Below are 3,820 nucleotides of genomic sequence, written 5' to 3'. Positions count from 1 at the left end.
TCATCCAGTAGCATTCCCAAAAATCTCAATTACCCTTCCCACTTTTCTTAAATCTTCAATCTCATTAAGTAAAACAGTTGTATCATCTACATAACCAACAATATTCCCACAATATCCTCCACTCTCCCCCAACCTTCCCATCCCACCATCAACCAGAACATAGAAAGGATTCTGCATACATGCAAAGAGTATTTGGGAGAGTGGACACCCCTGCCTTAAACCCCTTCCCATGCTTACTGAACTACCCAACCTCCCATTTACCTGTACTCTCATTGATGCATTCTCATACAAAGTCCTCACCCATCCAACCACCCTCCCTCCAAAACCCATTCTCACCATACTCTCAATCAAAAATTCCCTATCCACATAATCATAAGCTTTCTCCCAATCCAGACCTAGAATACCTCCCTTATTACTACCCTCAAGGAAATCCCGAATATGACCATGACCTACCCGCATACTCCTCCCCGGGATACCAAACTGTCCCCTATGTATCACCGACCCCATGACCTTCTTCAGTCTATTACCCAAAATTTTCGCAAAAACCTTGTAATCAGCGCACATCAAAGATATTGCACGGTAAGCACTCAACTCTCTACCCCCCCCCTTCTTTGGCACCAAAACTATGACACCCGTACTTTGCGATATGCCCAACTTCCCACTAGTTAACATATGGTCCAATAGCCTAACAAAACACTGCCTAATACACCCCCAATGTGCTCTATAAAAATCATTTGGTATACCGTCTATCCCTGGTGTTTTCCCGGTACTCATCCCGAAAACTGCCTCTTCCACCTCAACCTCACTTATACCAACCTCCAACCCCACTCTATCCTGCTCACTTAAAACGCTATGGAACCCCCCTTCAAAAATACCCTCCCAGGAACCCCCCTCCCTCCAACTCCATTTCTCTCTAAACCAACTATCAGCATAGAGACTCATACTTTCCGTATTGGATAGGACTCGACCCACTGGATACCCTCCCACCCCAGGGCTTGTCTCCAATTGTAGAATGGTGGTTACACTCTGTCGGTCCCGAAATTTTCGTAAAACATACCCAGACGGTTTATCACCCCACAAAACATCCTCTAACCCCGCCCTAACCCTAATTTCATCAAACCTATCATTGTGTAATTCAGCTATTCTACTCTGCAGTCTGTCCATATCATCCCTCCTACCACCTCCCCCAACATAACAATCTTGCAACTGTCCCTCCAGATAATTTTGCAACCCAAAACGCCACCTCGCCTCCTCTCGTCCCCTAGCCTTAAAAAAATTCGCTATTCCAGGTTTTGCCTGCATTTCCCACCAATCTAACAGATCTATCTCCCTGTTCCTAGCCTCCCAAAAAGGCAACCACCAATCACTGAAAAAAGGCCCCTCCCCCTCCTCCTTAAGAAGCCTTACATTTAATTTCCAGTACCCAGAATAAATACGCACCACTCCATCCCACATCAAATCTGCTATTACCGCTCTGTGATCAGAAAACCCCACATCGAAGGTTTGCACCCTCACAACATCTATACCCTGCTTAATATAAATTCTGTCTAATCGCGCTTCATATCCCCTACGGACGAACGTATGCTCCACTAGGTAACCCCCCCTCCCCACAACATCAACAACCCCAATATCTCGCAATACATCCCTCAGCACACTCAGCACACAACCCGCCCCTCTCGGTTCGACATCACCACTCCTAATCACACAATTCCAATCACCTCCTATTACTGTTATAGCAGGCAAACCTCTCAAGTGATACAGCAATACCTCTCTGACAAAATCTACTTTTACCCTGATATTACTAGTTGCTGGCATGTAAACTCCCACGAAACTAACTCGACTCTCACCCCAGACGCCATCCACCCTCACGATCCTCCCACCCCCCCCCCCTCTTCCCAACCGATGACACGCAAGGGGCTGGTCTCCTTTACCGCAACTGCTACCCCACCTTTCAATTGCAAACCACTGGTTACATACATCCGATATCCTTTCACCCTCAACACACTACCAGCCCTGTGATTATGCTCTTGCAAAAAGCATATGTCAACATCAAACCGCCTTAAAAACCACTCCAACCAAACTTTCTTGACCTCAGTCTTAAGTCCATTAACATTAAGCGTGACACATCTGAAACTTACAGAAGGGGCGGCTTTCCCCTATGCCTCTGGGATTTATCCACTGCACTTTTCATATTACGTGTTCCTTTGCCACTCGAGTTTTCCTGTGCAGTCACTTCCCCCCTCCCTTTCCCAATTTGCAACTCAGGCACACCTCTACCACTATGTGTCCTCGGCTCCACAACCGCTGCCCATGACTTCTTCCCCGGCCTCTGCCCTGGGGTAATGACCTCGTCTATCTCTGATGCCGCAGTTCGTTTCCTAGAACTCACACTTACACACATATCACCCTCAGACAAATCCTCCTGGTGTACCTCCACGGCCACCACATGCTCCCGCCCAATCTTACTCAAGTCTTCCTCAACAATTTGTTGTCCCTCCAAAGTTCCAGCTTCACATGAACTGAGGACACCTTTTGCACAGGGTTCCTCCTCATCCAAAAAATCCTTGATCACATCTGCCAATAACCCATCCTGGGTTGAAGCTTCCTGGACGAAAGTCTCCTCAGATGTCACCTTCAACTCCCCCGACGCCCCTGGGAGAGTGACACATGTCTCCGCCGTCGCCACCTCCCGGTCGACCTCTTCGCTCCAGAGGTCATTCCTCCGGCCTCCCGAGGCATCAGAGCCAGGCACCAAATTACACGACTGTTGAATCACAATTGGCGTGTCGAGAATTCGAGAAGCCCGCCTCCTAGGACACTGGGCTGCCATGTGCTCATAAGAGCTACATAGACGACATGTTTTCCGTTGCCCAGCATAGTACACATAAACCTGTGTTCTACAACCGATCATCGTAACATAGGATGGTATAGGCCTTGTTAAGGTCATTTTAAGGGTGTAAGAACCTTCCGGCATTCCTTCATATGGACCATCCCTCCACACCCCCATTGTTGCAGAATGCACTGTCCAATAACTTCGAAAAAACTCCTGCAGGCCATAAGCCGTAGCCTCGAAGGGTACATTCCATACCTTCACCCATGTGAAGTACTTAGAGACGTCATGTAACACAACATCCATCGTTGAATTCACACTCATGCGTTGTTCCTGGTAATGCTCGACAATTCTTGTGTAGTAATCGACTCGTAGAAATTTCACAAAGATTCTTGTTAAACCATTAAGGGCGACGCCATACAATTCCTCGTTGGGAATACCCTATGTATCCCTGATGATGTTAGGGAGAAGGACGTTCATCGTATCTCCACTTAACGTACCACGAACCAGCTCTATGCAGATAGTATTCACTCTCCGTACTGTATGTTCCGCCATGTTGATATCCCAATGAGCAGCGCACGTCCTCACTACTCAATGGTTGTTGCTGAACTAAGGTAGCTCGCCTGAAGACAGCAGAGGGGTGCCGAGACAACCGCACTCCACCGTGGTCAGGCAGCGAATGTGATAATGGATAATTGGACAAAAACAAAAACCCAGTAACAGGTTGGATGCTAGAAGGGCAGTCCTTTCTAGTATTCAATGGAGATCTCTAAGCTTTTAGAATCGCATTTTTTGTAACAATGGGTATGGGGTGACTACCACTCACAGGATGGGAATGAGGTGACTACCACCCACAGGATGGGTATGGGGTGACTACCAGCCAGAGGATGGGTATGAGGTGACTACCACCCACAGGATGGGTATGGGGTGACTACCACCCACAGGATGGGTATGGGGTGACTACCACCCACAGGATGGGTATGAGGTGAC

The sequence above is a fragment of the Cherax quadricarinatus genome, chromosome 47 (genome assembly GCF_038502225.1).
Source record: "Cherax quadricarinatus isolate ZL_2023a chromosome 47, ASM3850222v1, whole genome shotgun sequence".
In the NCBI taxonomy this organism is placed as follows: Eukaryota; Metazoa; Arthropoda; class Malacostraca; order Decapoda; family Parastacidae; genus Cherax; species Cherax quadricarinatus.
The sequence above is the reverse complement of the archived record's forward strand: the minus strand, read 5'-3'. Positions refer to the sequence as shown.